Source organism: Numida meleagris, chromosome 11, assembly GCF_002078875.1.
Source record: "Numida meleagris isolate 19003 breed g44 Domestic line chromosome 11, NumMel1.0, whole genome shotgun sequence".
Classification (NCBI taxonomy): Eukaryota; Metazoa; Chordata; class Aves; order Galliformes; family Numididae; genus Numida; species Numida meleagris.
Genome location: NC_034419.1, coordinates 18,854,141 through 18,881,972, shown reverse-complemented (window position 1 = coordinate 18,881,972; position 27,832 = coordinate 18,854,141). Strand labels below are relative to the sequence as shown.

At 43.6% G+C, this 27,832-nt stretch overlaps 2 long non-coding RNA genes across 3 annotated transcripts in view; one reads left to right on the top strand and one right to left on the bottom strand.

Moving 5' to 3' along the window:
* LOC110405087 lies at positions 41-14,351 on the top strand. Its single transcript, XR_002442678.1, has 3 exons — positions 41-878; positions 3,329-4,654; positions 14,233-14,351. It is a non-coding gene; the product is annotated as an uncharacterized LOC110405087 (long non-coding RNA).
* The window catches only part of LOC110405084, an 82,332-nt gene continuing 60,581 nt past the window's right edge, over positions 6,082-27,832 (bottom strand). Inside the window, exons 15-20 of one of the 2 annotated variants that reach the window (XR_002442674.1) lie at positions 19,622-19,681; positions 18,867-18,957; positions 17,026-17,103; positions 14,210-14,602; positions 8,418-11,022; positions 6,082-7,942 (exon numbers count right to left, since the gene is read on the bottom strand). This is a non-coding gene — a long non-coding RNA (uncharacterized LOC110405084). Of the gene's footprint in view, positions 7,943-8,417; positions 11,023-14,209; positions 14,603-17,025; positions 17,104-17,469; positions 18,376-18,866; positions 18,958-19,621; positions 19,682-27,832 lie in introns of those variants that run through there. The other variant, XR_002442675.1, reaches the window with a different exon arrangement.

The following is a 27,832-nucleotide window of genomic DNA, read 5'->3' as shown; positions in this document are numbered from 1 at the left end:
GAGCTCCTTTGTCTAAAGAACAGAGATGGACAAGCCCAGGCAAGTCCTGGCCAAAGTTGGAAAAATCTTTTGTCTGAAGATTCGCAGGCCGGGGGCAAGGAGAAAGAGATAAGTGCCAGCTTAATGGCCGGGAAATGGTCTTTTGTGTGGGCTCATCTGGGGGGAGACAGCCATCTCAGGGGTGCTGCACATGACTTACCTAAGCGCCCAGGACTGCCACGATTGGCAGAAGAAGGATAAAAAAGGGACCTACAACCAAGAGAGGTGAGGTCTCTGACATCAGATTCCTCCATGGAAGAGGGGAGGGGGATGAGAGGATGAAGCACATCCCATGCAGGACAGAGCCCTGGAGACGCAGGCCAAAGAGAAAAGTTGTTTGGCTGCAAGAGTCATGAAAAATACATAGTGAGAAGTGCCTGGAGGGGTGAGGGCTGGTGATAAAGCACAGCAACACAGAGAAGTGCTCTAACCTCGAGCAGAAAGGACAGGAACAAATTCAGCAGGGTCCTGCATCGATGGGGTGGGACACAGCCTCAGCCATGGCACAGCTGGGGGGGGGATGGGGGCCATTCCAGAAACATGGATGCTTGTCCCAGCCTTCAGTGCCAGCTTCGACAACACAGATGTTCTTGCCTCTGGCTTTCACAGGCAGCTGACAGGTTATCAAAGCATCACGAGTGACTCAATGTGTGATGTAACTCCCAGGTCTTCCCTCCCGCTCCTCATCCCCAGGCACAACAGCTCACGGGGACGCGGGCACGGCCACAGCCATCCCACCTGTGCCTGACCAGTGATGGTGCATGATGCTCAGTTGGTGACGGTGGGTGACCTGGCTCCAGGGCTCCTGCAGGACTTCCTCAAACCAACCACTGCAAGAGGTGGGCGAACTGCTGCTGTATGAGAGAGGCAGGATGACATGAGGGGAGGAAAGGGGCTTTTCCAAATTATAAATTGAACAAAAATGGAATTCAATAGTGGGAAGCGCTCCCTGGGAAGGCAGTGGGGTTCTGCTTGAGGAAAGACAGCAGAGTCGAGATAATCATAAATAATTTCCTCCGTTCTCATACATTGTGGTGAAATCACTGTATAAGAGCAAACACACCGCTGTGAAATCATGTGCTGAGAAGGGAAGATGTGGCTGTAGGTATGGACCACTTAGAGGGGCAGTTCCAGCTCTGCAGAGATTTAAAAGGGAATTTGGTAAAATTTGCTCTCCAGGCGGTTATCAGCCTCTCCTCTGGCCCTGGGCTGGTTCACCCAAGTCCTCCTGGGATCCTTCAGAAAGGCAGGGATGTAGGTGGGGGAATGGAAAGCCTTTGTCCACACATGTTCTGATTAACATTCATTTCGAGCCATTGCAACCAGAATTGTAAACAACATCCTACATGCGCCGGCTAGCATAGCTGCACTGATATTCTGGTTTATATGCAATGATCAGCTCAAATATTCAAATCACTTTCTGCCTCCATCATCTACCGCTGTAATTTTCCAGTTATGGAAGAAATTTTTCATTTCTAAGTACCAAAGTGCACAAGCTTGTACTTTTTTTATTATTATTATTCATCTTATTTTCATTACTGCAGTCCTCCCAGTCATCTCTCTCCTCCTGTACACCAAACCTCCTCTGCACCGGCAGTACCTCCCTAGGTGGTGTCACTGGCAAATCCCAAAAACGCATTGCCAACTTAAGTGCCAGTCTCAAAACTGTTCCTAATGAACTCTATTAATAACTCCACTCCTACAGGGTCGCTCTTCTTTTAGCACAAACCGCACCTAATTAGCTTTTGCCGCTTTCCCACTCGTCTTACAAGGTGCTAAATATAAATGATTGAATCTAACAACATGAAGGTTCTTTTCATTCTGGCACTGTTGGCGTTTTCCAGCTCTCACCAACAAGTGGGAATGGGACCCTCCCTGTGTCCCTGTCCGCTCTCAGCACTGTGTGATGGCAGCACGAGGCGCAGCTTGGGCCAGGGCCATTGCAGAGCTCCAGCACACGAACCATTGCATGGTGTTGGGCCAGAACATGGAGAGTTTTCCATGGAGCCAAATACCTCCCCACGGTTCTCTGCACCCTGGCAGCAGAGCAGGAGGCACAGAGGAATGTTGTTGTAACTCAAACTGCTTTGCTCTGCCCCTAGTACGAACTGTCACACTCAGCACAGCTTTATTTTGGAAGCTGCGTAGCTCTGTTAATGCGCTCCTATACCTTAAGCTTTTAAACCATGGATATATGAACAGGAATTGATAGCACTTCCTTCCCACAGGAGCCAGGCTCCTGCAGTGCTTCCTGCAGCGCGCTCTGCTTAACCTGCCCCAAACACAAAGTTAGCAAAACCTAAAAAACAACTTCCAAAATACCTCCACGCAGGGCCCAGCCCACTGCCTTCCCTGCTGCTCCAAGGCCTTCCCATGCAGGCACTGTGCAGCTCAGGACCCAGGACCGCTATCACCTTCAGACATCACTTGCGATGCAACAAAGCACACCAAACGTGCACACCTGCATGCAGCAGACAGTAGGCTGTGCCTGCAGTTCACAGCGTAAGAACAAGCAGCAAAGTGCCAGAAAGCCACAACTGCTGGCCCTGATGTAATGTGTTCCTTTACCAAAGCCTTCAGCAACTTTGAAATTTAATATTAAACCAAACATTAGTTATAATTCAACGTGGAGTACTTAGTAACTCACTAAGTGAATGTGGGTATTATTCTTTGGGAAAAATCGCTGTACTGTAAGGCATGCAATCTCAAAGCACCTTTCCCCCACGCCAGGAGTACAGCTGCACAAAGACCTCAGGAGTGCCCACAAAGCTGAAAGCCAATGCGTTTCCTTTCACGCAGTGTAAAGGCTTTGGTAGAACATAATTTTTCTATTTGAAGAATTTCCTCTCTTCCGACAAGTAAATAAAAATCCAACTTGATGCCCATTTTAGTGCTGGCAAGACAAAAAGAAGGAGAAAAGGAGGGAAAGAATTTGCAACAGGTTTGCTGAATGCTGGTGATTCATCTCATGGAACACCACAAGGATGCTTCATAAACCAATCCTGCTTTACGGCGGCTGCAATGCTGCCTTCGGTTTTGCGTTATTGGATAATTTGTCAGTTCTGGCACTTTGGCAAGTAATATAGTAAGGAACAACTACTGGAAGCATAAGCAAATTATTGAGTCTGATGCTTCTTTCTCCTTATTGTATTCTAAACATGAGCTGATTTTAAACAAGAGTGTTGGCAGAAACAAAATTACTTCTGGTATTTCTGAAAGACGCAGCACTAAAATGAGGCGGTTGTATTTAGGGCTTTTCTGATTTTGCTCTTGGTTCCTCTCCCATCAGAGCCGATCACTTTCCATTAAATGGTTTGAGCTAAACATGAGGACTCCTAATCCCTACTCTGGTAAAACTTCAGTTTGCGTAACTGGTGGCTCTGAAGAAAAGGAACATTACAGTGACTTCAGCTCAGATGTGGACCACTGAGCACAGCCACGCAGATACAGCTGCGCCTTTTTACAATGATTTTTCTGGAACCTAAAATTAAAACCTTACTTAAAAATGCACCTATCTGCCTTGTCTCACTGCATTACAACCCTCTGACATGAAGGAGGCAGACATTTTCAGTGCAAGGTGTACAGAAGAGAGCTCCTGCTCTTGGTAGCAGACTGCTTCAGAGATCCCATTCCTGCAGAGGAACCAGAGCCCGGGACACATCCAGAGCATCCCTGAGACACTGGAACTCTCCACTGCCTCTGCTGCAAAAAATACATGTGCACAGCATCCTGCTCGTGAAACCAAACCTTAGTGCTTGGAGCGTGAATTTATTTTCTGTTACAGATCGTCCTAGAAATGTGGTAGGTACTAATGCAGGATTTAACATATGAAACGATCATGACAGATTAGGAATTAGTTCTACTAGAACTAGAAAATCATCAAACAATAAAAATTCCACGTCGGCATTAGGTACTGATTTCAGTTCTCATGGCTGGAGCGCATCTCCATCTGTTGCTGCTAACAACAAATGCAACGAGCAAATCCAGAACACAGACTTGGAGCACGTAAGCGCGTACTGCAGGTCCTTGATTAAGGAAACAAATCAGTAACCGTCCAACATGCACAGAATTAACAAAGAAGCAGATGTTTAAATGTGCTTGCTTTAATTTGATGCCAAATTAATGTATACATTCTCTAGTACTCATCAATATTTCACCCTTTTAAGCCTGTCACTGGCAGTGAACAGCAGATAGGGATGTTTTTCATTAGTGCCTCTGAAACTGTAACTTTCTTTTTAATTTAATGATGTGTGTTATTCAGAAAAATCAGCGCATATTTTAAAATAGAAAATGAGAAAACAACTGCAAGAACAAGACAGAATACAATCCAGTTCTCATCAGTAAGCTGGCTGGTTTGTTTCATTTTGTTGTTTCATATATTCCAATGACAATGAGCATTGAGCCTCGATTTTTTATGAAAAAGCCATAGGAGAAGTTGGAAACGTTGCTTCAAAGCAGAACAGATCTTTTGGCGTATGAAGGCTCTCTCATTACCTAGAGTCCAAAACTGTAACTGTGATCAGCACTGTGTTGACTTGAGGGGAAGAACTATCAACACTTAGAAATAAAAGCCACTGAAGAGCAGTACACTCTGCTTGAACGGGGAAAAAGGAAGGTAAGGAACGCTTGTTATTATCCTATCACTAACTCGACCCGTGAATAGACAATATAAGTGTAACATCTGTTCTCAACTTGTTCGGTATGTGAATTTAGGCAGGAATATAAGACTTTTGAAAATACTATGTAATTTATAAAATGTTAGCAAAAGAGATGTCTCACACACTGAAAGACGTATTCCATTTAGTATCAACTTCTCTAACCCATGTATTTCTGATACCACTCAATTGGATTGGTAGAAAGTGACGTCTCACGTGAAATCTGAGCATCCCTCCACCACCAACAGGCTCATGAGGGCAGAAGAAAGTGAAAACTTTGTGCACAAGCCATTGAAGAGACAAAACCAACTTTAAAAGCCCAATTGTGCAGAATTTGCTGCCATGAACCTTGTCCAATTGTATTAAAAACCTTTTCTGAGATGAGCGTCACAGCTGCATTACTTCTCTGCATTATTTAGTGACTGGATTTGAGCAGATAGAGATGAACACTGAACCACCGGGTCTGGATCTGCCTTGCTGCCCCTCGTGCTCCGTCCCACCCTGCTGTCCCAGGGATGTCTTCCTGGACAGGGCCCTGGACTCGCAGCCAGAGAGGTGCCCCTTCTCCTTCACTCCACCAACAGAGGTGCATGGGACAGCTACAGGTCCCAGCAAGGCTCACTTCCCACTGCCGACAGATCCATCCTGAATTATCCCTTAATTATAAGTGTTCTTCCCTTTGGGGAGAAGAGGAAGTCATGCTTTGGGTGGAAATAGACTTCAGACAAAAATCTCCCAGCAGTGATCCCAGTGGATACAGCCTACAGCAGCAGCAGGAGTTTGTTTAAGGCTATTTTTGGTCTCTCATTCCTTTCCTTTTCAGAAATAATAACCACTTACCTGTTTCTCTTGGAGGCACGATCCGTGATGACAAAATTGTGGGTTTTAGCGCGTTCCGAGGCCGGGGCTGTAGCTGTGCTGCCCAGTGGTCCTTCCTCCCTGATGAGCCACTCCACTTGCTCCGAGACATTTTCTGGCGCAACCCATTTTCCTCTCCGTGCTGTCCCAGCTGTGCTGGATGGCATACTTAGCACAAAGAGCCAGAGCTCTACCGCCATATAATGCTTTCCTACACACCTACACAGGAAAGGCATTAATGGCCAAATGGGCAGCTGCCCAGGCAGTAATGGACAAAGCAGCAAGAGCAAAGAACAGGGGAGGGGATCTTTAAAGTCCATTACTTCACTGCATCACTTCATCCCCAGGGACGTGATTTAGCTTACAACACTTGGTTGTGGCTTGAGATTTTACTTTCAGACATGTGTTTTGCCTTTTAGGGTTCTCTTGCACATTAATAATTCCACATTTGCCACTAATTAATAAACTCCTGTTTGCCCAATAGTCAATTTTTAAAAATTAGATAATGGATCTCACTTAAAATATTTTTGAGAGGAGCATATAAATGTATAAAACCAGCAACAGTTGTGTGGTTCTGGAGTTCTGTACAGACAGATGGTTCATGGTTTGGTGGTCATTAAAAACTACTTGCTGAGAGGAGCAGGAAAGGACCATATAGCTGTGCAGGGACAGCCCAGAAGCCAATTACACACCCAGATACCATACATTGTCGGGAAATTATATTCCACAGCTTGGCACCGGTGCCTGCCAAGCAATCTCTACATGAGCATTGACCAAGAATGTCAAGGTCACTGCTGATCCATGTGGAGGTGGAAATGGAGTTGAATCACTGTGGCCAAAAATAAGGCTGTGTTCTGACAATTTAGTAATAGAATTGCGTGGAGATTATGACACTGCTTTTTGTTTCCATTCAAATCTAGAGTAGGGAGGAAAGTACTGTCAGGAAAATGCGGCTAGTGCAATAAAGACAAAAATCACCACTTTATGTGCATTATCAAAAACTTCAAAAAATCCTGCTCTAATCCTTTTTTCATTATTATTTCTATGTTGTTACTGCGTATTTTACTTCAGTTCGACAAGAGTAGTAAGTAAAAATCTCAGAACTACCCAAATGATTTTCCTCAATGGACAAGAGAGAAAAATGAATAGTAACTGAAACTGAATTTCCCTAACAAGTCTGAGTACCTACAATAAACAAACCATCCAAAGAAGTCCAGCAAGTTTGGTGTGAGCCAAGCTCTTTGCAATCTGCTACCATGAGATTTCCACTGAAAAGCTGGAGAACGAGTGCAGCAGCAACAGCTCAGCCCCTAAAGCTGATGGATGGAGCTCAGGTCACCTGCCAGCCCTCGGGGATGGCTGAGCCAGCTGTGCCCTTGGCTTCTCTTAACCACAGCAGCCCTGCAGCCTCTCCGTCTCCATCCCACTGCAGCTTCACGTTCCTGATAATATTTCACTAAATATCAAATTGGTATTAAGACCTAATGTATAAAAGTAATCTCATCAGAGAGCAAGGGTATCTCAGTACACCTCTCCAAACAGCTGACCAAACTGCAGTCATCCAAAGGCGCCTGGTGCAATTAAGCTGCAAATCAGTCATGATCATTACTAGAAAACATTTTTAATTTTTAATTGTGGAAAAAAAAACAAACCAAAATAACAATCTCCAGCACCTCAGTAAAAAGAAAGCGACATTGTAATTAAGTGAATTTGAGCATGAAATGCCAAAACTGATTGGTGGGGAAGCGGAGGGGGACCTGGCAGGCTGGGGAAGCCAAGCTCAGCACTGCCACCAGCCAGCAACTGTACTCCATGTCCCAATGCAAGGCTGGAGCAGGGGACATCTGACCTCAGCTCCTGTCCCAACAGAAATGGAAATGATTGTTGACCATCATAATCTTTGAGTAGAAATAAGAACATTCTTATCCTTGCATCATCACCTTTACTGACCAAATGTTGATGTGGGCCTCATTGGAAGACTTGGTTTCCGGTTTTCCCACTTCATCATTGATCTTCCCTTTTCTGTAACTGTATTTCTGTACTATTTCTGTACTGTATCATTTTTGTTATTGCGCAAGGCACAAGCTGCTGCTGGAGGTGAAGTCTTTGCAGCACCCTCAGAGCAGAGGAGCAGGGAAGGAGCTGGGAGCAGCAGCACAGCTCCATCTCTGCTGGAGATGGGCACTACCAGAGTGAGACCAAACCCAGGCACTGCCAGTGTAAGCACCAGAGAGAAGCAGTCCTTGGTTGCTCTTTTCGGCATCTTTTGCCCATGCTTGTTCAGCAAAAAGAGCAACCACTTCGCTTCAGCTGATTTCCATTCTTCACAAAGAAAATGAGAGCCTTGATTATTTTTAATGTCACACAGATGATGGCTCTTGGTAAGAGTTCTGGAGACAAAGACAGATGAAGAATAGGGACACTGTTAAAATGAAATCCTTTCTTAACAATCTTTAGAAATTTTACCTATTTTTTATTATTTTCAGGTATCTTAATATGACATTTAAACAATATTTTTAAGCACAACTATTGCATTCATTTCTGCTCCCAAGCCCTAAACAAGAGTACAACGATTTCAGGTGCTCTTCTACCAAACTGCAGTTACTCCAGTGCTGCTCCATGAGGCTGCAGCTTTGAAAAGACATCTCCTGGTGTCTCCTTTGTGCCACCACCGGGATACTGAGGGAACGTACTTGTATTTTATATTCATCCCACTTTGCTTCACCTCAGTTTATTAGAGCTGAAAACTCTACTTCTAGGAGAGGCACTGAAAGACAGCAGCTTTCTCAAGGTCACGGGAGACCCATTTTCCCAGTAATTATTGGAATTCCAACCAAAGAAACCAAAGCAAGATATTTGGCTTACCTGGGCACCACTGGCTGTGCTGCCTCACCAACGACCAGAGGGAAGAAAGCCACCTTGTTCCTGAAGCACTGGCGAGATGGAGAGGGATGATGGGATGCTGAGTCAGAGCTATTGAGTAGAAAAAGCCAACAAGCACAGTCCCTCCAAACTCACAGCAAACCCTCAGACTCCAAACATAGAAGTCTGGGATGATATATTAACATACTTCTATCCCTGTTGGTTGTGTTGTGATACCTTCAATGAAGAAGGGAAAGAAAACATTATATTATCACTGCTTACAGGTCTCTGCATGGTTCAAACCAAAATGTTTTAAGATCTAAGCACTGAATTGTCAAAACCATCATCACGTTTTCTGTAAAAGCAATGAAACATGCAAGGGACTTCAAACAGGTAAAGCCACTTCATGGCCTGAGCTCTCCTCTACATCCCATCCTTTAAAAGGAGTTTTTTGGTCTATGAAAAAATTGGTCATTAGCTTCAAATTTTTATTAAAAGTAACGTGGATCTTAAAACTTTAATTCTAGCTGCAGCTTCCGCACAGTAACCATAGAAATAATCTAATCTCCTCCTACTAAAACGTTGTTTGTCCTTGACCATTATTTTTCTTAATTGAAATACTTTCGATACTTTGAACAGAATTGCTTTGTAGCACAATATACTGCATAAAAGTTGCTTCTGTTTGTAACCTGCTGGTACACTATGTCCTACATTTAAACAGTTTTCTGGGAAGCTCCTTAAAGGCATCTTTAATTTTTAATAACTCCCTGGAAATCTGAAATGGAAGCAAAGGTAGGTCACACTTTTGGGCATCCCACTTTTGAGAGAGCTCTTTGAACTGTGTAGTTGTGATTACGTATACGTTCTCTGTGACTTAGATTCCCATCTAATGAAATTTTAAAAGCAGCAAGTCTAATTCCAGGAGGAGTAACCGGTTATTTTAACTTTTTCTTAATTATAGTAGCCTGTGACTTATGGATCTTCCTTTCATGTTAGGGAGATAAGTACAACACCACGGCTCTTTGCAGCCCATATTCCCTCCCCAGAATCCTGCCTGCAGCGGAGGATTAGGGGCCACTCCATCCTCGATGGGTTGATTTACTCTTGAATCCACATTAGAAAAGCTCTTGCAAATAAATTCACCTGCATCTGGTTGCACGACTTCTGGGACTGCTATTGCAGAATAACCGCTGTGTGCTCAAAGCCCCTTCCCTGTCCTCTTCCCTCCAGCTCACTTTACCCCCTGCATGCAGTGACAGCAGTCACACAGTTGCTCTGCTGCAATGCTTAATTTGCAAATTGAACCAGCACGGAACTGCCGTCTAAGGATGAAGTTCATTTCTGGCCCGAGACCCGATTAATGCTAATGGGATGTGTGACAACTGGATTGAATCTGCAGCAGCTCGAGGAGGGGTGATTAAGAGAAGGAACTGCTGAAGAAGAACGAACAGAATGAAAGCTGTGCCTGCATAAGGGCTGTGTGGGATCCTCAAATGCACGTTATATTAACAGACTTATAGCCCATTTATTTTAATAGGTTCGGTTTACTTATAGACAGCATTTGGAGGCAGCACATTTACTGTCAATTTCTAACCCAAAGTCTTACTAATTTGCTAGCACAGATGAAGCCTTTTTCCAAGATTATCCTCTTGTCCTTCCTCTGCGTGTGATAAATTTCCTCCAAAGCAGTGTGTGCATTACCAACAGAAAGATAAACTCAGCAGACAAGAGGGCATAAAGCACTAATTTATCCCATCGGGGCTGGTCAGGCCGGTCCCTGTGCAGCATTCCTGCAGCTGCTAAAAGCCATCCACCCCTCCCAACAGTGTGGAAAGGGAGCTCACGCAACCCGGGCACAGCACGTTTTCTTTCCCTGCCTGATCCATTCACTAGAAGGCATGTGCTGGGCTCAGCAGGCATTGCCCCAGCACAGTTTGTGCTGAGAGGGGAGGGCTGAGTCCCAGTGTGTCAGTCAGCTTAATTGCTGCATCTCAGGAGTAGATTTTCAGTGGGTTTTGAGGAGCCCAGTGTGCCGTGGCATCACCCTTCCAGCAGTGACAGGACATATCACAAAGCCTCTTGATATTGCCTTGAAAACCTGCCTTCATAAATGGTCACTGCAAGGTTTTTTGACAGCTTCCTAGCTTGTTAATTTGGCATTTGATCACAGGTTTAGAGAAATTATAGATGTCCTCTGAAGGCTGTGCTCCCCAGCGTGGCTAAGGAAGATTCACAGGCTTTCATCTCCAAAGGTGTCTTATGAAAAAGGGACGAGTACTTGAGAAAGAACGCTCTGTGCATTGACACTGTGTGCATCCACCAGGTACAGCCTGCTGGAGCACAGGGATGCCAGACAGCCCCGACCCTGGCTGCCTTCTGCAGCACTCCTCGCTCCCACCGCTTCCCCAGCACTGGCACCATCCCATTCCACCAGAAGGAGAAACCTTTCCTTGCCTGCACAGGATGCATCACAATTGAGATCCAGTGTCACTGGGCAAAACCATTTCTAGGGAATCATTCTCCGTCGGAAGGTGCTTTTCATAGATTGTCATCACGCCGCACAGAAGTGTGATTCTGCTCATAGAAGTTAGAAGATTTACGCTGACATCTTTGAAAAGAGAGCATGTTTACATGACAAAACAGTAGTAAGTGGTTGTATACTTTGATGACGAGCACATTAGATAACCTGCAATGACAAACAGTTGAGAAGTTATCTGTTTACTAAGATGTACAGAAACCGAACATCAATGACTGAGGGCCCAAGGAGAGCTGTGATCTGCCAGGCTGAAAGCAAGACCTGGAAAAAAACTTGGAGTTATTCCCTGCTCTATTGCTTTCAATGCAAAACATACCTTCAAACCCCTTCAAAGTTGTTCAACCTTTCTCTCTCTGCCATTGTTTTCTTATCTGAAATGGATTTATTTGATCTTTTTTAGCCTGATGACATTCTTACAGCATAGGATGTGTTTAATACTTTCAGTCAATCATGAGAAATTTACATCAGCCACTCTGACACCTTTTGTGAAAAGAACACATTGGTTTCAGTAGGGAATACTATGTATAAATTCATAATATAAATGACATTCTCTGTTTTCTCTCTGTAAAACATGTGGAAGTCTACAAGCAATACATGAAACGGAGCTTGACTTCTTGTTCAAATCACTCTTCCCCTGGTCTTTCTTTAATTATTTAAGCCCATTTATTCCCTTCTCATCTCCCTCTGATGTGTGGGGGAAAGCATTCAGTGCTGAGCCCATCAACACAACGCAAACACTGAATGAATTACAAACTTTCAGACTAGAACTTCAGTGTGACATGAGTGGGTGTAGTGCTGAAGTCACCGGGATGGCACCGGGTAAAGATCTGTTGTCTGCCATCACAGAAAGACAGTGAGCAAGAGTTCCTTGTGTTACAACTTCCCTGACCACCAACAAGACACTGGGAGAATGCTGGAGATCCTGGAACACACAGCAAGGGTGGGAAATGAGACAGGTGAGCACCTCAGAGACTGCAGCAAGAGGTAAGGGAAAGAAACACATTTCCAAGGCCAAGAATTGCTGGTGCTGGTTACAAAACAAGCAGTCATTGATGTATGGCTGAAGTGAAGCTGGAGATGTCCTGAGCCATGAGTTTCCCCACCAGCTTCTCTGAGACAAAGGGAATAGTGGCCAATAACTGCAAATGTGTATTTACTGATGGCTTACAGACTTAATAAACAGAGAGAAATCCATTTGTCCCAAGGCATACAGACCTCAAGGCTGCAGCGTGAAGCTATCACACAACTAATTTATCTTAATTGCCTATAAGGGGCATGCTTGTTAGCATCACTCCTCAAGAGCCTTGCTCAGCCTTGTTTTCTCTGACAGAACTTCCCAGAACCACAGAAGAGCTTTCTGTTCCAGACTGTTGGATGGAGCACAGGCGGTCTGAGCAAGCCTGCAGATGACAGTTGGGGCTGGAATACCCGCCATGGGACCACGTGCACCCTGACATGCTAGGGTGGGGTGAACCAGACCTGGGTTGAGTACATGGAAAACACAATTTTATAGAAGGATTCTATCCAATTCTTCCATTCAACGGCAGCAATTCACGCCATGTTCCTGGGAAAAAAATAAGGACAGATGCAACTTGAAATTTCAAGCTTGAGTTAAGCACACCTTGAAAAGGCAAAGCTAGAAACTCACATTTTCCACTTAGAAAGCTACCAGCAAACCATGAAAATTAATCCTGCAGTGACTGTGAAGCACACTTGAAGCAGCAGGGCTCTGGCCCTCATGGCATGTTACGCAGCAACCAGGGTTCCTGTGTCTGGGCAGAGGGGAAAGGGCTGATTTAGGGACAGCATGTCCATAAAGCACAGAGTGGGCAGCCCTCAAGGACAGCAAAAGCCAGCTCCGGAATTGGAGCTGCGCTGGCAAGAAAACCCAGACATCAGCCAGTTCTTGACCAAAGCTGGTGGGACTGCCTGTCAATGTTCAAGGAGAGCAGGTCAATATTTGCTCAAGAGCTCTCATCTGCAGCTCTGAACAAAAGCCTTGTGTGACCGAAGTAATGGGGAAAGCCAGGTAAATAGCCAGGAAACATGATGCACATTCTGGAAGAAGCTGGTACAAAAAAAAGTGGAGATATAGAACTGGCAAGAAATTGTCATTAAAAATTGAATGCGGCAGGGACAAGACAGGCATGGCCACTGCTTGCGACATACTGCAAGCCAGTTAAAGGAGACAGGTGAGCTTCTCCTTCAGCCTAACGCTTGTCTCCCCATACACGCACAGTAATCCATACTCACTGTATGCTGTCTGCACTGTAGCTATATTCTGACCACATACTTCTATGTACAGTGTTTTAACTATGCAGCTTCTTCACTAAATTAATGAATGAGAGTAACAGCATACTGCAACTTCATACACCTGGTATTTTTAATATTTTGAATATAGCAAGGCCCAGAATATAATGGTATTTTCATATACTTAAGCAGCGAGGGGAGCTTTATATCGCCCAAAGTAGCAACTTCCATCAGAGCAATCTTCAGCTGATGAGTGAGAAGTGTATTGGCAAGGCTTGTCTAATGTATTCAAAGTGATCTGCAGAAGATCCCAGTATCACTAGAGATGATACATGAATAACAGTGGATAATATGATGTAATTACAGGGATTATCCCACCCCTGGGACAAAAAAAAAAAAAAAGAAGTGAAATTTAAGCACTCTTTAATCTCACTGGGATAGAATGAACTCGATGATAACCATATTTTGTTCAAAAGAATTACTCGTACTAATTAAGAGACGAAGGTGGCAGTTCAGAATCTATTCCTGATTGTCATTTCAGATGACACATCAATCTATTCCACTGAGAAAATAACAATCAAAACACTCTCTCAGTCCCAGCAAGCCAATTTGTACTACAAAATCACTTTTACACAGCTGATTATTATGCTTTTCTTTTAGGCACTCTGGTGAACCAAGATTGTCAACCATATTGAGTAAAGACAAACGTATTTATAAGGAAAAATTATCTTTACATGAACTGTGTATATCTATTGAAGTCAGACGTGCATTTTATATTGTGATACAGTGTTCAAGAGCCAGACTGCAAAACAGCAGTCTGCATTTCAAAACTCTCCAGATATGCTAAGTACAAACACAGGGCCGTGTACCTAAATCCCAAGACATATCCATCTGAACTCTTGGGCATCTCAATGCCTTTGTGCATCTCTGACATATTCAAAGCAAAAAAAAAAAACAACAAAAAAACCCACACACAAATGCGTGAAAGGATAATACTTCTTCCACTGACCTTTGGCTGTGCTGTTTCCATAGCAAGAAATGAAGCTGTGCCCTCCAAGCAGCCTGTGGAAACAGCTTGACACTTCATTGCGGCGTGCATCCCCACCACTGACGCGGCAGGGCTGGTGCACCATGTCCTCACGCTCAGCTGGGCGCTGCGAGAGCACGGCGCTGGGACGGCCGGGCTCAGAGCGATCCGACACGTGGCAGCTGTTTTCATTTGGAGCCACACGCACAATGACCGTTAACAATGATGATACTGATCCTGCAAGTGCTACGAGTGGGGAATTCCAATCGGTCCCCGGGTGAGCTCGGTGAGCTGCTGCAGTCCCCTGTTGACAGCACTTCCAAAGACGATGTATACAAAGGTGTTTATTCAGTCTTAACAATTCCTAGAATAAAACTGAAAGTGAGAACTGTTCATAAATATTTATCCACATACATACAGTATAAAAATGATATAGCAGTAACTCTATATTGATGTAATAAGTGCGCTGCAAGCCAATGAGTGCATAGAATCAGCACCATTTACATTGCGTCTTCAGCTCTTCCATTTCCTTTCTCTGCATCTTGCCTTAAATTCTCTTGCAAGACAATCGGGGCTGTACTTGTATAGTTCTTAGTGAAAGAAAAATTGTGTGTCCTGTTTTGGCCTCTTGGCATTTCTGTAGAATAAGGATTTATGCCAGCTTGGGGAGGTGTGACATGCATTTCACATGGCTGACGTCCCTGAGTGCTTTAACTCAGGGATTGCATGAGAGAAATAGAGTAAAATCCTATTACCAGGTAAAGCATCCTGGGGGAAGGCAGTGGCTGCAAGCCTAAGGAACAGATGCCTTTAAGCTCCTGCACTCCTACAAAGCCGGGCACATATAATTGAGTGAATAGCCCTGAATTACAAATAGAGATCATAAATTCTGCAAAAGGTTGTCTTTCAGGCTCATAACACCCAGAGGAAATGGAAAGACAAAACTGTGTACTTGTTAATTGTACTCATGGGGTTCGGCGACTGAATTCCAGGAGTTGCCATCCCTACCACACCGCTGGGTCAGGATGTTCTGAGAGGGGCAGGTTTGCCACCTGGACATTTTCTTTTTTACAGCAAAGACAACCAAGCATGAGCAAGATGAGGTCGCCTGAGATCTTCCAAAGCTGCATGAGCACAGCCCTGGGAAACCTGACCCGAGGCTGAGTTCACATCCAGGTCTTCCCCAGCTCCTTTCCAACCAGCTGCTGGTTCTGTGGCTCAAACTTCAACAAGTAATGTTGTGGTATGTAATAAAAACTGCCCTTAATGACTGGATAATGTGATGAGGTGTGAGCAGTGCATCAGGAAATAAAAGGATGAAGTACAATAAAGGTCAGAGTACTGGTAATCTCAATGCATTACAGTAGAGTGCAGAAGGAAGATCTAAATTATAAGAGCAATGTCCTTATTTCTGTGGAAGTAAAAAAAAATATTATGGATTTTCTATTCACCAAGAGCTAATAAAAACATTAAATAATCTATGTGGATGCGATCCATACCCAGTGGAATGGAAGGCTGATGCTGTTATTTTTTTACTAAGGGAAAAAGCATTGTCCAAAGTTTTGGTTGCTTTTCTATAAAAAGAATTCATCCACCTTGATAGAGGCAATGGGAGTCCCATGAGAAGGCTCTAAGACATAAGCAAGTCTGGTGGAACATTGATCCTGACTTTGTCAAAAATCAGACAGACAAAATCCTCAAAGCTGTCAGGAAAAAGAAGAAATCTCTTCCTATGAGCGAACTTGTTTGTCAGTGGCAGGGGGCCAGGTTGGATGGAGAATGGCGTTAGAAGTTTTCTGACCAAGTATGTCCATTTTATCACCCCCTGAAATGTCAAACTATTCAACTCCCAAAGGCATCTTTTCCGGCAGCTGCTAAAAGAAAATAAAAGCAAAACAAAGTAAACCCCACAACCAAACCCTACAAAGAATCAGAAAAATAAGGAAAAAAAAAAGAAAAAGAAGAAAAAAAACACACATAAGGATAGGAGCAGCTGCTTGAGTTGTTACCAATCCATTTTCCCATTCTTTACTCAAATCTAAAACACTGTCATTTTCCCACACGTCATCTTTCCCCCTCATAAGTCACCGTCTGAAGGACCAACAGGAGATTTTGTTCTTTTTCTGCTCTAATCACATCTATCACATCTCAGCAGCTTGGTTCTTTGTGCAGTTGTAAAGAAGCTACCAAATAAGCACAAAACCTATTTGCACTGGGTCAAAACAATTATTTTAATTACTGCAGATATTTGAAGTACATACAGACAGCCATGGAAGCTGTGAGTAAAATAATACTAAATTGGTTATTACCTGAGTGAAATAATAATAACAAATAATGAATATGATTGCTGTTCAGTGGCATATGAGCAATCTTTTTCTCTCCTCAAGTTCCCTGGGTCATACAAAGTTATCAAAGTACATGATTTAGTTGACAGTATCCGTATATAATTACTTGCCCTATAAAATAACGTCCATGGTTTATGAGCGGTTACATGCTACCATTCGCTATCCCATTTCACAGAGGGATTCAGGATTGCTGCACATAGGAATGTTTAAGTTGCAGTGCGATGCTCCCTATAGCTTCATTGGTTAGAAAACAAACACTGATATACTCTGCTTTCCAGCATTAATATTCAAGCTTGAGTTTCAAATTCACTTTCCATAAATATTCTCTGTTGTCTGCTGTGTTTACAAATATTCATCCTGATAAATTCGTTGGCTTTGAAGAAGGCAAATTCAAGAAAAGTCATAAAGCAAACTCTACTCTTCCTTAAGTAAATACCCACTCAGAATACTCACCTCAACTTAAGGATACTCCCATCTGATTGTGGTACTTCATAAGTTATAGTTGGCCTAGGGACACGCTGATTTGATGATCTGGAAAGGAAAAATATCCTGAGGTGATAAACATACAGAATGCAGTAATTAAATGATTTTATGTTCTAGTTCTAACACAGTAGCACAACAGTTATCAGATAACACGGTCTTTAAAGCTGCTTGATCCTTAATGCAACTTGTAAAACTTTTATTGAGTAGAATAATTACCCCAAATTAAACCTTTTTCTTCAACAGGAACAAGTTGGGAATATTAGGCTCTAATCAATCTAACATGATTAATTAGAAAGAAACAACCATATTGACAATTGTGGGCAGACTTTCCCAGTTTTTAGCATAAGAATTAACTCATAGAAAAGAAAACAGATTGGTGTAAACCATGCTGGTGAGGGTGCTGCTCAAAGGGAAGAGGAGCAGTGAGGACACCTCCAGCATGGACCAGGACATGGGACAGGCGATGGCTGCACCGCTCCTCCCTTTTCTCCCCTTGTTCCCTCTGCACCAAGGGAGGCACGAACCTGGATTCATGTGTCATCCTTCTACTTTTGCGGGGTTACTGTACTGCATCTTCAGTCTTTCATTTCACTGCTCCGTCCTCTGTTAACATGGCGTTGTTAAATTTTGTTGCCCTTACTAGCACTTTTCTGGGCTGTGCAGCACAAGTCATCAATTCCAGTTAGCATTTTGGTACATCGTCCCAATTTCTGTTCTCAATAACCTCTCCCAGTAGAAGGCAATGATGCATTTCTAAGCTTGAACAAGTCGATCTGAAGTCCAAGTGAGTCACAAAGTGCAGTGAACAGGAGGACATTAGGTAGGCACGCCATGGTGCCTGCGTATGCCAGCTGCACTCTGGAATGCTCTCCAGCAAAGGATGGTGTTAGTCACAGGATGCTCTCCTGTGAACTGCACCTTGACCTGAACGAATGCTTTGGAAGGAAATGCTCCACACATAATGGAGGCAAAAGGGGAAAATGAAAGGGAAGGGGGTGGTGAGGCCCCAGCACTGCTGCCAGAGGGGCTGTGAGCGCCCCATTCCTTCAAGGCCATGGGTGGGGCCTTGGGCACGCTGAGCTGGTGCCTGGTTTAGTGGTTGGCAATGACAAAGCCTTGCTGCAATTTCAGAGCTGGGGGTGCCAGCAGTCAGCTCCTCGCAGCGGCTTCGCTGAGCTGCACTGGGCTTCTGCAGAGCCTTTGAACTAGAAAATACCCTTGAAGGGAGGCCCATGGGGAAGAGTTACCTGGCAGAAGAGCTCGATTAACATCACTGCAGAAGCACACAGATGGCATTGATTCCGTGCATCTCCCTGCCACCTCCAAATAAATGATTTAAAGAGGAATTAGTTGTGATTGACAAAGGATCTGCACAGAGCTGCCTGCCTGGAGGTCCTCTCCTGAGTTTGCCTCCATGGGAGGGAATGTTCTGCTCTGCTGCTGCTCCACGCAACCAGATAAATATATGTCTACATGGATCCTAATTAAGACCGAAACTTAAAAGGAAAACACCAGGCAGGTGAATGCTGCACAGATGTTTAGAACTATTTATGAAGGATTGCAGGAAGAACACCTGTCAGAACGTTTGACAGAAATGGAACTAAAACCTCCCTGATCTAAAAGGCAAGGAAATATAAAAAGATAAATCTTACCCTCTTCTCTTCCCTTTGAGACCTGCATAACAGTAACATAGGGCAGAGACAATGCAGTGAGCATTTTCAAAGGAAACAGCTGGCAGTAAGTGTGCTGCCTATTTAGACACCTAAAGTACACATTAACTCTGTCTCCACGTTGTTAAATATGAACAATACCTTCTTGCTCTTGCGCAGGATCTGCTGGGATCACACTTCATAAACAACTCTCCTTGAAACGTTCAGTGGATGCTCAGAGGACTGACACAATCTACAGCGACAGATGGAAAGAGAAGATTAAGTCTACTTACAAATGAGTAATAATAATCCTCTATGCTCATGTGTTTGCAAAATTGTTAAGTCTTGGTATCTCTATTAGAAGAGTAAAGTTGACTCAGAAAAAAAAAAAGCCATTAGAACAACCAGAATTTGATAGAGAAATGTGTGCATAAAATAGTGATAGGGATCCACTGAAAACAGTAGAATACAGAACCGTAACCTGCAGCCAGAACCCAAACTGAAGAATGCACCAGCCATGCACAGAACAAAGCACTCCAGCAGTGCACACACCAATGGGATTCATCTTTTTTTTGTATTGACTTCAACCTGGTGCATAAAGAAGTCTGTAGTGAGATGTCTCCCTGTGTCTTATTTGGTTCAATGGCTATTATTTTAAGTGGCAAGTATTTGTTGGTGCAAAACTGTCACAGCTTTCACACCGTATTCGCTCAGAGAGTTAAGGTAAATACCTAATTCTAAAAGAAACGTAACCACAATACTAAAGGAACAAACAATTCTTTATTATTGTGCCATTACCTATGACAGAACCTCATCGGGATTTTAATTAATGCCACTTAACATTTAAACATCCTATGTATCTATAAACATGAGCTTAATTCGAAGTTGGTGCTTATTAGCAAGATAATCATACTTACTACTTAAGCATAGTGCCTCGCTGGCATTCAGCCCAGACTGGACCTTGCTCTCGCTTGCATCTGCACAGAAGGATTGGCATCAGTTTCAACAAAAGCAGGTGATTAACTAATTAGGAAGAGCTGCACCCAAGCACCCTGCGACCCGCCTCCAGACCATTACATGTGTGCGGAGGCAAAGTGGCCCTGCATAGGAACCAGGAATGGGAATTTCAAGAGGAAAATCAAGTTTAACATGCCAGGTACCATCATTGCACTTTCCACATGGTTTTAGGTACTGCAAGCATTCAAGGTTCAAAATAAAGCATGCAATAACACCACACCATGCTGCAGCTAAGTTCCAGAATAACTTAAACATCCATTAAAGTGCAATATTGTTTTATAGAGGCAACACTTCCAAAAGAATGAATGGAGAGCTATTTTACTCAGAAGTCAACTAACTAGAGCTTTCCAACATCTTTAAGTTACTGGGAAGTTGTCCAAAGAATGAAAGAAGGGCCTACCAATTCACATGGCTCTAACCACCTCCAAAGTTCAATTTTTCCCAATTTGTATGATTTTCACCAGGAGCTTTCTCTGGATAATTTCTACACATTGCATTAGAATTGAGTGCATTAGTTTCTTGGGCAACATTTGCAGTAGAAGTAGTCCTGAAGCAAATGTTCAAAATGCATCAGTGCTTTCTAGGATTAACAGTCTGGTATTTTTATGCACAAAGTGGGATGGGAGGAGGAGGGAAGGAAATTTCACACATGTCAAGAGTAGTTGGTTTGCAAACATGTGAAAGTCCTTAAGTGCTATTTCTGAAAGGGTTGGTAGCCAACATGCCAGCTGATCATAGCTTTGCCTCAAATAGTGATTTCTTAATGAATTTTCAAGTGAAAGCTCTGAAACACTCAAAACTCATGAGGAGAGCAATGGATTCTGGGCTATATCCCATGCCCATGAGAGTGTATCAGCACATGTTCTTACAATGTGCAAGGAGTAGCATCCTTCAGAAGTTGGCTGTTGTTTTCCTACACTTAGTATGGTTTCCATAACTAGAGAAGTCTTAGGTCACTATACTCTTTAAAGGTGTGTTTCACTTATGCTTTGTTAAACTAAACATCCTCTCAGCTTGCAAAAAAACAAAAAAAACCACAGCGGTTAATAAATTGTGCTGTTGAGTTTACTAGCTTGCATTATTCCCCATTGAAATGGCTCTAATTTGATGAACAGATGCGACATGGCATATAAATGAGTAAATGATGCAGCCCCAGAAATGAAGCCCAGAGCTTCACCCTCTTATTCTTCTTTTCTTTGGTGACTGGTAAGACAAGACCATATTATTTTCTCAGGAAGAACAAAAACAAAAGCAAAAACAATGTAATGTTTTCTCCATTATTTATTTTCATTTGCTGCTCAGCTGCATATTGATAAAGGTCCACAGAGTTTGAGGAAATTTGCCTTCCTGCCAGTTGTGAGCGTTAAGAACCATCTGCTTTTGAAATGAATCTTCCTTTAACTCTTAAATAATTAACTCCTAGTGATCAAATGCATCCTTCAGTTTGGTTGGTAAAGGGGAAAAAGAAAAATGTGCACTCATCCATCAAAGAAAAACACATTGTTTTTTTTTCTTTGTAATTCACTGCAGTAATCAGAGTAATAGAGCTGGGCCACTGGACAAGTACAAATATCCTTGCGTGTGCAATGTGTTGTGACCTGGATTAACGTGAATTCCAGATGTGAAATTGTTCTCACCCCCAAGGCTGGCTTGAATTTATCACTGGTCTGTAATAAAGACTGAAGAAAACCTCAGATTCAACTCCAGATGTTTCACAAGGGACCAGACCCTGCTGAAGAGAGATCTCGGTGTCATCAGCAGCTCCACAAATCGTTACTGGCTCCTCACCACCTGTAACCTTTTGATCTCAGACCATCTCCAACAAGATATATCTGCTCTATAAAACAGCTGATTTGCTCTGTCTTCTGTGAGGATGTCAAAGTTCAACAGGTCCTTGGAATTTTAAGTAATAGTCTTTTCTGGGTCAAGATCAGGGTGAACAAGGTGGGGAAATAAAACCTGCCTGTGCTGTGCCTAAGTGGAACATTTAAAGGAAGGTTGGAGGACTGGGAAATCCCAGAGCTGCAAATTGCTGAAGGCTGGGAAAGACCATGACCATGCAGTGATGGCCTTTTTCTTGCAATTAATGCCCCGAAGCCCTCATCTCTATCTTCTTACAAACAGAAGAATCTCTTTTTGCCTGTTCAAACGGACTGATATTCAGTGCTTCCATAAAAGCAAAGAAAAACTGTAGAAAATCTGCTTGAAGAGCCAAGATATATTGCACGTTTTTCTGTTGCAAAGCTTGTCTAAGAGATCAGGATTTCTGTATAGTCACAGATGCTGAACGCATTAAAAGCTTCCTACATAAAGCATCCTGCTGGCAGCACAGTGGCCATTGCTAGGTTCTTGAGCTTTGCCTTTCATAATTACTCAAAGGTATATTATCTTCAGAGGCACAAACCTTACTAAATGCAAATACACATGTATCCATACACACTTGAAAATCCAGTATTTTTAATAAAATTAATTAACCTTCTTGTAAAAAAAAACCAAGCGTATGTAATCACAGGCATAAAAAATCAGATTGAACATATAATTGACCTTGAGCTTTAGTTAAATAGATAAATGTAAACCGGAAAATGCCAAATTAATTATTGTGCATTTACACCTCACATTCACCCCCTCCAAAAACAAAAAAGAGCAAAACAGTTTTGGGGTACTAAAGTGCACTATATGTAATACACATCGCCTCGACCAATAAATCATTCATCAGGAAGTAACTGAAATACGACATGAGTTGGAGCAAGCTGTACCTTGTGCCAAGTGGGTTTCTGCTAGTGCCACATTCCACTGGGGTCTGATTTCTGAAATATTGACTGTGCACTGGAAAAATCCTACCAACACTCTCAGTGAGAATTCCTTACAATAGACAACTAATAATATCTGAAATCTCTCCCTGTGACACCAACTCTCTCTGTGCTGCTCTCTGTGCTACAGGAGAGATACTGCCAGCCTTGCTTATCGCTAAACGCTCTCTGTTCAAAGATCTGGTAACAACACACGTCTGTTTGCCAGTCTGAAAGCCAGGTCCTTGCCCACACCCCCCCTATGGCCAGAGCAACGCGCTGTCCTGCAGGCGCAGCCCAGCGGTGATGCAGGTTGAGCCCATTTTCCACGGATGAATGATTTAACACAACAATTGCTCTTGCCCAGGACCTGACCCCACGTGAAGGATGCGGTACCCAGAATTTACAGATCAATTACTTAGGCAGTTCAGAATGATGTACCCTTATTCCACATAGTGTAATTCACCAAAAATATTTCCCACGGTGATTTGCAGAATTGCATAATACAGTTATAAAGTTAAAATAATGGCAGAGGAAAAAAAAGGAATTAGAGTCTATAACCACTGGAGAAGAAATATGTTTTCAAATGTGATTTGCAAATAGACGGTGAATCAATGAGGCAGGGAGACTAGAGGATGCTTCTATGGGAAAAATAGCCAGGGAATGAAAAGTGGGGCATTTAACAAGGCATTGCACTCCTTTACTGCTACTTGCATGGACTGTCTTCAACCATTAATCTGCAAATTATTCACTGCTGGATCCCCAGTAAGGTTATTAGCACCAGATTTCATTTCTGCTCTTTTTCACCTCACGGTAGGCACTCGGCGTGATGTACTCACAGTAGTCAGAGGAATTGCTGGCCCATGTCCTGCAGTGATGGGATGCCACACAGTGACATGACACCTGCCAGCAGCAGCACCTGGGAACAACAGGGCTTGCACCCAGCCAGCGTGACTCGAACACACCTCACCCGCACACCCTGCTGCACGCTTAATGTGTGTGTGACCCTGACTTTCCAGTATGTGTTTCACACAGGCAATTACTGGAGGTTTTCTTCATGCACAGGAATACCCTTTGAATACACCTGGACTTTTCCTGTGCTGCTTAATTCACAGTGAGAAACGTGAGAGGTATCCATTGTACATTAAAGACAATAACGAACTCAAATACTGCCAGTAACAGAGCCTAAATAATGGTGATAAACAGAGTAATACCAGTGGTAAGATTAATTTCAGTGGGCATAACCTTGAATCTGGTCCTTGTGGAATACACTGCAACAGACTTAAAACTGCTCAAAGGCCACGTTTGGAAGGAAAGCGTCACCATTTTAAGACAGACAGAGAAAACCCAAGCCAAACCTGCGGGCTGGTGGCTGGCAGGAGGCCTTGGAGCCCTCTCTTGGGAAAGAGGTGCAAGCTAGAGGAAAGCCATGTTGCCAAAACTCCAGCAATCCAAGTCACTTCACTGATAAGACTTGAAATTCCATATGCCTTAACCAGCGTTCACTCCCCTTGGAGTCAGCTTGGTATGGCAAGGAAAAGAAAATGGTAGGCAGGGTAATCTCCATCAGAAGTGTGCGGAACTTACCCTGTATGTCACAGACACTGAACTGTCAGTAGTCTAAAAATAATAGAGGCTGATCTCAGTTTCTGTCAAATCAAACCGACATAAAAAACTTGGATACTGATGTAAAAGAAAAAAAAAGAAAAATCGATGTCAATCCATTTCATCACTCAGAAGCGACAATCTAACAAGACAATTGGAGTTTTAAGACTGAAAAGGATTTCTATATGCTCAGTAAGTGGGTTCTGGAAGGAGCTGAACGAACTAGATGATGTTCAAAAAGTACCATTTCCTAACCAAAATTTCCATAATCCCACTGTTATTTCCAAGGACAGTAAGCACAGAACAGCAATGAAGCCTGCAGCTAAAATCACTTTCTGACAAAGAATAAAGTAAGAACGAGTGCAACAGTTGCACGTTAGAAAGACCTCCTTGAAGGGCAGGATAACCTGTAGGTCCACCTGCTAATCTCACCAGTGTTCTCTCAGCGCTACATTCATTTATATACAGTTGTTCATCTCAGTGATAGCTGCAGAAGTGTTGTGTGGCTGAGGCAGAAGGGCAGGCACTTCCAGAAAATGTTTCCTTCGTTCATCAGACAAGAAAGCTAAGGCAAAGTTAGGCTCAGAAGGATGAATCCAGTCTGTAAACACTCAGTAGGGTCTCAATGACGTGACTCTGCAGTTGTGTCAATCTTAAAAACAACAAGTATAGTACGAAAAGCAGCAACAGAGAGTGGCAGTTTAATAACATAGTGAATGGTAAGGACACCAGGAAAGGCCTCTAGATTCCTTGAGTTTTAGAGCAGGTCTTGCTTCAGCAAAACTCAGGAGGCATTCAGCAGTGTCCTCTCCCCAAATCCTCATGCTTTCTGAGTTCAGACTGCTCACACACACTGCCCGGACTGCCTCAGCTCCTCCTGCACTAACACTCTGCTCTCAGCAGCTGCCAGCCCTGGACAGAGCTCAGCCCCTGCACCACCAGCTGCAAAATGGGCTCCTGAGCTCATTCATTCATCCTGAGCTGCAAATGTCCCATGGCACTTTCCCCAAAGGCTACAATGGATTGCTAGATGCTTGTCCTAACTTCTTAACTACTTTCTGTAGGAGAAACCTTCACCCTCACCAGCAGACTTTATGAGTGGTGAGACAGCAAAGTGTCACCACGCACAGCAGGGCCCCGGTGACTCCCGTGGCACTAAAGCAATTTCAGGCTGAATAATGCTGAAGAATGAAAAAGTAAGGAGGAGGCAAAGGGAGTACTATTGATTGGACAAGCCAAGACCTTTAAAACAGGCATTTCTGTACTTACTGGTTAAAATTATATTGAGCTGCTGAGAGCATACGCATCCTTGGGGCTGCCTCTCCAGTCATCCCGCCGCGGTTCAGCGTGAATCACTTCCATGCTGATTCACACAATAGCTCGCAGGCTGAGGTGGCCAATAATTCAATTAGCTGACTGAATTGGAAGTTGTATTTTATCTCAATAATACGGCAGTTTGGACTATAATAATTGCCTTTGACTGCTGAAAAGGAATTGGTACATAATAACATGACGAGTGGTCAAAATAGAAAAGTGACTTTTAACTGCGTTATGGAGAAAGCCTTGCTCAGCCAGGACATCGGTGTTTGCTTTAGCCCTGAAAAAGATGTGATGCAATTCAGCTGAGTCCCCTCAAAAGGACAACAGTGCTAAGTGATGACATAGAACCTCATCTTCAGCCTAAGCCTTTGAAGCTGAGCACACAGGCTGTTCTATTGCTTGATTCGCAGGCAATAAAATAACAAGTTAGAAACACCGAGTATCATCCGCGTGGCTGCACTCCAGTAAAAGAAATGGGAAATTCTGAAGAAACTGCTCACAGCCTTATGCAGGATTGCTCGGGCTCTTGTAAATCATTTCCTATGCTGGCAACAAGCAAGAAGGAAGCGAAAACTGCAACAGTGCCTTCCAGCTGGTCAAATAAGGGATACCTTTAATTGCTTTGTGGGTACGACAGAGCAGAAAGCTTGGCATGCCTCAGCTTGAAGGCCCAGCTCTTTAAAGGTGAGCCCTGCTGCACGCATCGTGTCAGCTCAAATACAGGTCAAGAAAAAAGCACTGGAAAAGCATCCTGTCACTGCCTGCTCTGCCAGACACCGCTTTGGGTGAGGAGCGGTTTGAGTGCACCTCACAGATACTCACATAGCAATGCCAACTCATCTGACTGTTTGATTTCCAGATCTAAATCTGACACCTCGTAGTGCTTTGAGACACAAAGCATCGTGTGGCCAGGCTGTACTGAAGTAGTGTTCATCAGGTATTTTAACTGTGACAGGAAAAGACAGCTCATTTCCAGCTTGGTTATCAAAAATATGGGGGTACGTTCACGAGGCTCAAACAATTGAATTCAAAGTCCAGCTGAAAAAAATGGTCCAAGTATTTGTTTTTATCTCATATAAGACAACTTGATCACCCCAAAAAATGCTTTAAATATGTATGCGTATATTTTAAATATTTTCATTGAGTTGCTTTAATTTCTGCTCTAGAATCCAGTGCCAATCAAACTCAAACCAAAAACATCAAGCCACCTTCTGCATTCGGACCCAGACTCAACAGGGCATAGAAATGCCCATGCTGAAATAACTGCTAGCTCACGTACTTCAGCTATTTCAGGTGAAATATACATAGCTGGAAAGTTTCCTATTGGTATTTTATGTTAAGGGTATATGTAGGCATCACGCTGAGCTGCGATCTAGCTTACAGTTCTTATTCAAACTGGCAAAAAATAATGCTGAACAACTCATCAGTTTCTGAAGTTGAGATCAATGATCCTTAGGGGTCCCCTCCAGCCCTGGCTATTCCGTGATTCTGTGCTGAGGTTTAAATGGAAAAGCAAACATTTATGAAGTTGCTGTTCCCAGCTAACCAGCCACACCGCTTCAACCAGCAGCAATGCAAGGCTCCAAGTCCTCTTCTCACAGCTTTGTTACAAACGGTGCCGGAATCGTGAATAAGCAAAACCTGCAGCTAGCACACCCCCCCCCCCCACATAGGATATTGCAGACATATCACTCCTGACAGGGCTAAGCGATAGGTGATACCGATAAGCGGGGTTGGAATAAAATATGATTAAACCAGTCTTTTCCATTCTGCCTTGATTTAAGAGTACAAAGTGCAAACTATTCATCTTCTGCCTAGAAGCAGTAAATCAACTGATAAAGAAAAGTGAGAAGTAAGTGCGGTGCCAGGAAAATCAAATCATCACGTGCTGGAAAACTGCTTATGGAAAGCAGGAAAACAGGATTAAATAACAGCTCAGAAGCGTCGGCCCCGGTGATCATCAGAGCTTACACGAGGTTGGGACAGGCACAGAAATGAACAGCAGGAGCTGAACACCAGAGGAGGGGAGACAACAACAACAAATACCAGCAGGGCCGGAGCATTAGGGAGCAGCCAAGGTGACCTCCGCTCTGCAGGAGCACAGTGCACGGTCTGTGGGCAGGTCGGTAGGACTTCACCCAAAAGAAATGACAACTAAAGGTGTTCCCATCATCACGAGGAGACATCGCTGAGGCCCCTTCCAGACAAAGCTGCCCAGCAAGAGCTGTGAGAGCTCAGGACTCAGCACAGAAAGCAGGCCAGCCCCAGGCAGAACCGCAGAACACCTCTCACTTCCCAGCGCTGACTGGTTGGGCTCACGCTGCACCGGCTCCTGCCATTAAAGGGAAGGGCTTTGCAGAAGCAGCAGGAACCAGGCTGCCCAGCTTTCTGCTCTGC